The 9,975-nt window shown below is 50.4% G+C and overlaps 1 protein-coding gene across 1 annotated transcript in view; it reads right to left on the bottom strand.

The window, feature by feature from the left end:
• Positions 1-7,199, bottom strand: part of Csdc2 (cold shock domain containing C2) — a 14,826-nt gene extending 7,627 nt beyond the window's left edge. The window contains exon 1 of the mRNA XM_031350336.1: positions 6,951-7,199. The gene's annotated coding sequence lies outside the window, so the exon portion shown is untranslated. The remainder of the gene's footprint in view (positions 1-6,950) is intronic.
• Positions 7,200-9,975: the final 2,776 nt, after the last annotated feature.

Raw genomic sequence — 9,975 nt, 5'->3', positions numbered from 1 at the left:
CACACACACACACACACGGAGGGAGGTGCTGGAGGAAGAGTGACAGGTTTGTTTTCCTGGTGCTAGGCATGGTAGCCAGCTACCATGGAGCTCCACCACGGATCCCAAACAAATGAACTGCATGTGTGACTTGCATCTCAATAAAACTGTTGCCAAAGATAAAGCAGGCACCAGAGTCCCCAGGGTGACCCAGCCTGGGAAGCGCAGGTTCCAGTCCCTGTGCCCTTGCTTCTTCCTCCCCTGGGAACCAGGGCCTGGTGGTGGGCTATGCAGTGTCAGCCAGGGGGTGAGAGGGGAGGGGCCCCAGTGGTTACCAAGGAGACACAGGGGCTGCTCCACCAGCCAGGTGATAGTGGCTGGGGGGGAAGGAGGGGAGGGGAGAGTTGTGGGGTCACACTGCCACCTGGGTGAGCTCTAGAAGTGACTCAGGGGCAGGGGTGGACATATGGAGCTACAGAAGGCGCAGGCCTTCCCTGGAAGTCTCCAGGAGGCCTGGCCTCAACTCCCCAGCCAGGGTGCTGAATGAAAACAAGAGGCCCTCCTTCTTCAAGGGTTCACTGAGGGTGGAAGTGGGAGAACATGGCAAAACCAGGCAGGTGCTGCAGCCCGGGAGTCAGCGCCTTATACACAGGGCTGGTTCCCGACTGGACCAGTCCCCTCTATTCTCCTCCTTTAGGGGCTGCTCCTCTACTCCTGGCTACCTTCCTGACCACAGTTCTTTTTTCTGGGCTCAATTTCTACAGCATCCCTTAAGGGTTAGTGTTATTGCCCCACTGTACTTACAGAAATGAGAGAGAGAGAGAGACAGAGACAGAGACAGAGACAGAGGGAGAATAAGGCTCTGGTTAAATCAATCAAGGGCACAGTGTCTTAGGCAGAATCTAACCAGGACAGACTGAGTCTGAGGCTTCGAAGTGGTAGGTCGGGAGGCTTCTATCAGATCCTGTGCTGGCATTGACACAGACAGTTTTGTTTTGTTTTGTTTGTTTGTTTCTTTGTTTTCTGTTTGTTTGTTTTTTCTGAGACAGGGTTTCTCTGTATAGCCCTGGCTGTCCTGGAACTCACTCTGTAGACCAGGCTGTCCTTCGAACTCAGAAATCCGCCTGCCTCTGCCTCCCAAGTGCTGGGATTAAAGGTGTGAGATACCACTGCCTGGCTTGTTTTATTTTCTTGCATGGGGGGGGGGGGAAGAGAGGATGAGAGGATGAGAGGATGAGAATGTGCGCAGGCACAAGTGTGGAGGCCAAAGGCTCATGCTGAATGTCTTCCTCTAATGTTTTCTACTTTATTCTTCAAAAACCGAGTCTTACTCTCTCAGCCTAGAGTTCCTGGCTGACGGGGAACTTCAGGGATTCCCCTGCCTCCACTCTCCAGTGCTGGGTTACAGAGGATCTGTTGGGCCTGGCTGTTAGCTGGGTGTGGGGGATCAAGCTCAGGCCCCACTCTTGCAGAGCACTTGCTCCTATACTCACTGAGTTATCTCCCCAGTCCCCTTGTAGCTTTTGATATGGAATTGGGGGAGGGTCAGAGACTCACTATACAAGTTGCCCTTGAACTTCCCATGAAACCCTAACTGGACTAGAATTTGTAATCCCTCTGCCTCAGCCTCCCACGTAATAGGTCTGCTCCACAGTAACTGGCTGCTATTACATGTTTTTAAATGTATTTAAGATTTACTTTATTGGCCGGGCGGTGGTGGCACACGCCTTTAATCTCAGCACTTGGGAGGCAGAGGCAGGCGGATTTCTGAGTTCGAGGCCAGCCTGGTCTACAGAGTGAGTTCCAGGACAGCCAGGACTACACAGAGAAACCCTGTCTCGGAAGAAAAAAGATTTATTTTATTATCCTTAACTACATGTATATATGTGTTGTGCATGTGTCATGTATGAGTGCAGATGCCTACAGAGCTGCAGGCACAGGCAGTTCTGAGCCATACAACATGGGTGCTGGAAAAGGGACTTGGGTCCCCTGGAAGAGCAGTAACCACTCTTAAGCCACCTGTCCAGTTCCTTTCCCCTTTCTTTTGAGACAACGTTTTATATATTCCAAATGTAGTCCAAGCTTAAACTAGGTTTGAATTTGTTTTCTTTTTTTTTTAAAGGTTCATTTTATTATTTATTATATGTAAGTACACTGTAGTTGTCTTTAGACACCTCAGAAGAGGGCATCAGATCTCATTACTGGTGGTTGTGAGCCACCATGTGGTTGCTGGGATTTGAACTTAGGACCTTTGGAAGAGCAGTCAGTGCTCTTAACCACTGAGTCATCTCTCCAGCCCCCTGAATTTGTTTTCTTTCTTTTTTTTTAAAGATTTATTTATTATATATAAGTACACTGTAGTTGTCTTCAGACACACCAGAAGAGGGTGTCAGATTTCATTACAGTAAGCCACAATATGGTTGCTGGGATTTGAACTCAGGACCCCTAGAAGAGCAGTCAGTGCTCTTAACCTCTAAGCCATCTCTCCAGCCCTGAATTTGTTTTCTTAAGATTTTAATGTTTTTGAGCTGGGCAGTGTGGCGCACGCCTTTACGTTTGAGACTAGCCTGGTCTACAGACCCAGTTCCAGAATCTGCAGGGCTACACAAAGAAGCCCAGTCTTGAAAATCCAAAACTAACTAACTAAAAATACAGTATTTAAGTTTTACTTACTTATCTATTCATTTAGTGTGAACATGTTAATATGCACACATGTGTGTAGTACCCAAGGTGGTCGGAAGAGGGCATCAGATTCCCCTGGAGCTAGAAAAACAGGTGATGTTTTTGTGCTCAGAGCCAGACTCTAGTCTTCTGCAAGAACAGCGGGTGCTTTTATTGGATGAGCTATGGCTCCAGCTCCTGAACATGTAGTCATGTGGTCAGGGTGAGCTTCTGTTCTCCACCTCTGAGGACTGGGACTGCAGGCTAGACCCACAATAACGATGTCCCTGGTTGCTCTTATTTCTTGGATAAGTTTTGACTCCCTCTAGAACCACAGACGGACCAGAGCTGGAAAGGTTCTGAAACAGAGAGCCCATGGAGATGAGAACTAGAAAAGACAGAGCAAGGCTCCAGCTCAGACACTGTTTCCAGAATACTGATGCAGGGAAGAGCAGACGGGACCAAGGCTTTCCTAGTTTGGTGCCAGCACTATGCAAAAAAGCCCTCCAGGTTTCTTGCTTTTGTTTTACATTTGTTTATTTACTGGGGACAGGGCAGGGGGGTGCAGGAGACTGAAGCAGGTCTCAATTATAGCCTAAATGCTGGATTCTAGGTGAGGATCACCACCGCTCCCGTTCATGTGGTACTGAAGATAACGTGCAGGCCCTCTGACAAGCCGTGCAGGCAATGTGAGACCCCGAACATGAGCCATAGGCATGACCCTGGCCATGCACAGTGGCTCTGGCTTACCCTTCACGGCATGAAAGCTAAACTAGCAGACAGTGGTGAGGCTGGACCAAGCTAAAACACCAGGACTGTTTGGAGATAACCCAAGGTGTGATCCAGTGTCATGGGACCATGGCACTCACAGAACAGTGAGTTAGTCCCGGTAATAGGTGACCAGAGCCAGCTGGGATTTGATTCCAATCCTCAGATCCTCCCTTCTAAAAAACGGGGCATACCTGGGTAGTGGTGGTATATGCCTTAATCCCAGCACTCAAGAGGTAGAGGCAGGTGGATCTCTGTGAGTTCAAGGCCAGCTTGGTCTACAGAGTGAGTTTGTGGACAGCCAGGGCTACACAGAGAAACCCTATCCAAAACCAAAAAGAAACAAAAACAAAACAAAAGACAAGAAAAGAGGGGGAGGGGGCTACAAGTAGTTCTCTTGACAATGAGAACTCTTTTAAACAAAAGCAGGTCAGGAATCAGGAGCTGACGCAGAGGTCATGGGGGGATGCTCCTTACTGGCTTGCTTCCCCTGGCTTGCTTGAGTAAGAAACATCCCTCCATGGCCTCTGCATCAGCTCCTGCTTCCCGACCTGCTTGAATTCCAGTCCTGACTTCCTTTGTGATGAACAGCAATGTGGAAGTGTAAGCTGAATAAACCCTTTCCTTCCCAACTTGCTACTTGGTCATGACGTTTGTGCAGGAATAGAAACCCTGACTATAGCCAAGCAGTGGTGACCCACACCTTTAATCCGAGCACTTGGGAGGCAGAGGCAGGCGGATTTCTGAGTTCGAGGCCAGCCTGGTCTGCAGAGTGAATTCCAGGACACCCAGGGCTACACAGAGAAACCCTGTCTCAACTCCCCACCCCCACTTCCCCCCAAAAAAACCCTGACTGTGACACCACCTGTTAGTCTCTTGTCCCATTTGTGCCTTGTAAGAACTCTAAACAGTAATTATCACCAACATACCCATTCTTCAGCAGAGTAAACTGAGGCCCAGGTGGGGTGAAAATACTTGCTGAGGTCACCCGCCTGGCCTGGCAGCCCTCTTAAGCCCTGGAGAGGTCTGGAAGAGGTCTGTGCCCGTAGCCAAGGCAAGAAGAGAAAACCCTCAGTTCTCTGTACAGAACCCCCCACTACCGGCCTCCCCTGGAGAACGATGTACAGAGCCGGAGAAGAACTGGGGAGCCAGGATTCGGGGTTCTATTTCTGGTGTGGTGCTGACTCAGACCATGACCTTGGGTGAATTACTCACCAGCTCTGTGAAGCTTAAAAACAACACCCCCAATAAAAGTGTTCCAGCTCCAAGTCCCCATTATGGAGGTGCCACTAGGGAGGGATGGGTACAGTTTAAAAATAGAAAGACAGGGACCACACAAGGAAGGTGGTGTGGAAGAGCTGAATGTCTCAGGCTTGTCCATGTTGGGTCCTGGGGAGGTGACAACAACCTTAGGACCACCATCCAGCAGTGGCACCTGTCTACTTCCTTCCTCCCCAGGTTCCCAGACACTCCTTAGAATAGACCTCAGCTGCCCCTACAGCTGGAGGTGACCTAATTAAAGCTGATTCCTTTCCCTCCACTATGTGTGTGTGTGTGTGTGTGTGTGTGTGTGTGTGTCCGTGCGTGAGGGGCTGTCTCAGCCAATACTAAAGATTAATTATTTAAATGGCTCTTTACTCTCCTCCTGCACACAAACCCAGGCAGCCCTGAGGCTCCAGTTCTTAAGGCCTCTAGGCTTTTCTGGCATTAGTGGGGGAAGGGAAAGCCAGGACAGCACCAGGACCCAGTTCACAGACAAGCTCCACCTCTGCCTGACCTTGTGAACTTAAACAAGTCCCCTTCCCATTCTGGGTCCTCTGGAGGGAGGATCATACTGGCCAAAGTCACACACAGTGACCGAGTGGCAATGTTCAGTGTGGCCTCAAAATCCCTGGGCTTCCCAGAGTGTTCAGTCACCTCCTGCCTGGTGACTATCATTTCTGGGGCAGGGGCTGTGTGCTGGCCCCACCCTGGATTTTACACCCTCCCCTTGCTGAAGCTGCCTGTGCTCTGGGTCCTGGATACCAGGGTTGTGACTAGTGATTGTGATTGTTGTGATTGGCTCAGTTAGGCCAAGATCACCTTCTGCTGGGTACCATCTGCACAAGGGGGAAAATAGGGGTTCGGGCAAGGGGAGCACTCTGCCTTGGATGAGCTGGCAAATATCTCTACTCCCCCATTTATCCATCCCTGTGGATCCTTGAGGGCCACTAGGGAGCCCCCTCCCTAGCCAATCAGCATCTCCAAACCTTGTCCAGCCATCTGTCTTCAGGCCTGGGACAACTTGGTGTGTTCTCCTGGGACCCTGATTTAAGCTAGCTTCTAGTTGTGTTAAGGTGGGGCCAGAGAGACAAGGATGAGGAATAGATGTTTTAGGAAAATGCAGTGTGGGGTAAGGATGGGAGGAGACACTCAGAACCTGGGCATTCACATCTCGAGACCTCTGGGATGGAGTGGAATTTGGGAAAGAGCTCTCCCCTCAACAGGCACACACTCCCACCCTCCACACACTCCCTCCCATCCTTCTCGGGGAAAGGCCCTGACTGGATGGTATCTAAGCAAGCCAGTGCCAGGCTGTCAGAGAGGGTGCCCACCTCCCAGCAGGCACACTTCCTCCTCCCCTCCCCCAGCCCCAGCGGATGCAGCAGTTCACACTCTGGATTTATTATTGTTCTCAGTCCTGCCCCCTCCTCCCTGGGAAGCGCCTGCAGCCTGGCAGCCTGGCAGCCTGGCAGGAACCTGCTGTCTCCTTGTGGGTGCCAGCATGGCCCCTTATCTCCACTCAGTCTCCTTGTGCCAGGGTCAGACCACTCAGAGGCTCGATGCCAGCCAAGGCCAACCTGAGTCCTTGCATCCCACAGCAAGGGGTGTCCAGCACCTGATCTATCACCCCCCTGTCCTACAGCAGGCTGCACCCAAGCAAAGGAGGAGGTCAGAGCTAGCCCAGCATGGGGGCGGGGGAAAGCAAAGACTCAGTGGGGTGGCATAAAGGCAAAAATAACATGGAGACATCCCTCCAGCCAGTTGACACAATTATCTCTGCCACACTAGGGAAAAATAGAGTGAGGGGAAGGCAGCTGTTCTGGGTCCCCCGGCCTGCCCCAGGCGGTTCCTCCCCTCTGCCCCAGCCTCAATGCAGATTCCAGAGGCAAGACCCAGAGGTTCTCCGGACTGGCCTTTTAGGGTCTCGGAGGAGTCACGGCTTTCCCTCACCTAGTTCCCAGACGGGAGGCTGCGGCTTGGCAGGAAGCTGCTGTTACCTGCTTCTCAGCCCAGACGCGCTACCCAGACACAGACATTTACACACATTCAGACGCGCGCGGGAGCCACTCCGCCTCAGCTCTTCTGGAGGGTCAAGGAGAGAGAAGGGAAGGGCGGAGGGCTTCTCTGCCTCCCCAGCATCCTCTAAGCAGAGCTCCGCCGGCTGATGCAGCTCCACGGCCTTTCCAGCCTCACTCCACACATCCTTTCTAGGTACCATCAGCCTTCGGCCCCTGCCTCTGCCACAGTTTCCATCACAGGTTTCCCTTCAGGTCCCTTACCTCGCCGCCGTGGCAGCTGGGTCCAGCCCCTGTCTCCTGTAGTGAGCAGCACCTGATCTCTGTGGACCGTGGAGCTGGCTGGCAAGGGTCACGTTTGGATGATGCACTCTCCGTGGCGTGTGTGTGTGTGTGTGTGTGTGTGTGTGTGTGTGTGTGTGGTGTGCAGGAGGCACCTCGGCCCCTCACTCACTCACTCACACACGCCCTCCTGCTGACGTCAGGATGTGCTGGAGGGAGGGGACTGGGATGGGAATTTGTACTCCTAGCTTAAAGGGACCCTAAGCTATCTCTTCTCTGGCCCAGACACCACCTCCTGAGCCAGGCAAGTGCTGCGTGAGTGGCTAAGCTGCGTCACTTAGAGCTTTACTGCTTCTTGTTTTGGAAAGTGGCTTTTATTGCTGGGCCAAGGTATAATTTGCTCTACCAGGTCAGGGTAGGGGCTGGGGAATCAGGGCAGGGAGAGCTAGAGACAGTGTGCATTCCTAGTGATTGGGGAACAAACAGGGGTGCTAGGGAGTGTTTATGCTCAACCGGGCCTGCAGGGTGGGAGGATGCATTCTGGAGAAGGGAGGCCAGAGAACAGAGGAGACCCTCTGGGACCAAGCCAGGTTCCTAGAGACTCCCAGACATTCCATTCCCTCTGGAGTCTCAGACAGTGCCCAGCAGCTGTGCTCAGCTCTGTCCCCTCAGAGCATCTGAGATTTCCATGTAAAGAATGTGCTCAAATCTCTTTGGCACACACTAGGTCTTTGGGAGGAGCTACCAAATCCAGGGGAAGAGAGTTCTAAAAGAATGAGTCTCTCTGTTGTGTGTGTGTTTCTTTCTTTCTTTTTTTTTGGGGGGGGGGGTTGAAACAGGGTTTCTCTGTGTAGCCTCGGCTGTCCTGGAACTCACTCTGTAGATCAGGCTGGCTTTGAACTCAGAACTCAGCCTGCCTCTGCGTCACAAGTGCTGGGATTAAAGGTGTGCACCACCATTGCCAGCGTGTGTTTCTTTCTTACAAACACACATACATACACACTCCCGCACACACAGAAATATATGCACACATGCACATACACTGGGGGTAGGAGTGTGTCTGTGTGTCTGGGAGGCTTTTAGAAGTGAGGCCAGACTCAGCAGGTTCAGTTCAAGCAGTTTAGGTCTCTTCAGAAAGTACTGGATTTGACTCTTAAGGCCTCAGGCCCCTTAGGACTCCAGTCCTCCCCAGGAGGACAGCTAAGGCTCAATTGTCTAGGAGCTCAGGGTCAGGCTTCAGGAGGCCTCTGGAAGGGGCTTCTCTGCCTCCTCCCCAACCTCAGCTTAGAGAGACATCTTCCCCAGGTGTCACTTTAGTACTACTGAGTCACGAGGAGGTTCCCTTTGTGCCACCACAGAAGAATAGTTCCCAGCCCTCAAGAGGATGAAGCTGATAGATAGATTTCAAGTTTGAGTCTAGCCTGGGCTACCTAGAGAGGCCCTGTCTTAAAAACAAAGAAACAAAAAACAAAACAGACATGACAGGAGCTGAAGAGATGACTCATTGGCTAAGAGCACTGGCTCCTCCTCTTCCAAAGGACCCAGGTTCAATTCCCAGCAACCACATGGCAGCTCCCAACTGTCTGTAACTCCAGTTTCAGGGGATCTAACACCCTCAAACAGACATAAATTCAGACAATACACCAATGAAACATGAAATAAAGATAACAAATTTAAACAATTAGAAAGAAATTTAGACATGACAGAGCATACCTGTGACCGCAGCACTGAGGAGTCCCAGGATTGCTGTGAATTTGAGGCCAGCCTAGACTCTCTGAGAAGACCCTTGTATCCTTAAAACAAAACTAAACAAACACACCAGTGCTCAGTAGTTACAAATGTTTGCCCGTGGAGCCTGCATGGGTCACAGCTCCCATGTATAGCAAGTTACAACTGCCTGTCACTCCAGCTTCAGAGGGTTCCAACTCACCTGCACACATGTGGCATGTTCTCACCTAGACACACATACACCATACACATAAACAAAAATCATTTAAAAAAAAACTCAGAGGGCTGGCGAGATGGCTCAGCGGGTAAGAGCACTGACTGCTCTTCCAAAGGTCCTGAGTTCGGATCCCAGCAACCACATGGTGGCTCACAACCACCTGTAATGAGATCTGACGCCCTCTTCTGGTGCTTCTGAAGACAGCTACAGTGAATTACGCTGGAGCAAACTGGGCTGGCAGAGGTCCTGAGTTCAATTCCCAGCAGCCACACATATGATGGCTCATGGGCATCTGTACAGCTACAGTGTACTCATACACATAAAATAAATAAATAAAATAAATCTAAAAAAAAACTCAGAAAGATGTACACTGGAATAAAGGTAAAAATACAGAGAGGAATGGTAACAAGTAAGAAAAAAACCTAACGAGAAAAGTTCAGATGCCTTTAGGGCTCCACCGGGCCATGCAGTATGCTTTGCCGTTTAGTTATTATTTATTTATTTATTTATTGTTTTCGATACAGAGTTTCTCTGTGTAGCCTTGGCTGTCCTGAAAAGCAATCTGTAGACCAGGACAACCTCAAACTCAGAGATCCACCTGCCTCTGCCTCCTGAGTGGCAGGAATGAAGGTATGCACCCCTCCCCTGGTGCTTTGACCTTTGTTATGCACGTGACAGATTTGCTCATTTTTGTAGACCTCGTGGTTCTAGAGAACAAAGGGAGGCCAGCGTGGAGAAGAATTTGCCTGTGTTGGTGACCTGCTTATAGAGTGTTGGGATGCGACACCACACATGTCCGCAAGCCCAGAAATGTTGTTGTGGGTTTTGTGTTTTATTTTATTTTATTTTTTAATTGTTGTTGTTGTTTTGGTTTTTTCTTTCTTTCTTTTTTTTTTTTTTTTTTTTTTTTTTTTTTTTTTTTTTTTTTTTTTTTTTTTCTTTTTTTTGGTTTTTCAAGACAGGGTTTTTCTGTGTAGCCCTGGCTGTCCTGGAACTCACTCTGTATACTAGGCTTGCCTCGAACTCAGAAATCCGCCTGCCTCTGCCTCCCAAGTGCTGGGA

The sequence above is a fragment of the Mastomys coucha genome, unplaced genomic scaffold (genome assembly GCF_008632895.1).
Source record: "Mastomys coucha isolate ucsf_1 unplaced genomic scaffold, UCSF_Mcou_1 pScaffold11, whole genome shotgun sequence".
In the NCBI taxonomy this organism is placed as follows: Eukaryota; Metazoa; Chordata; class Mammalia; order Rodentia; family Muridae; genus Mastomys; species Mastomys coucha.
This window is presented reverse-complemented; position numbering and strand designations above follow the sequence as displayed.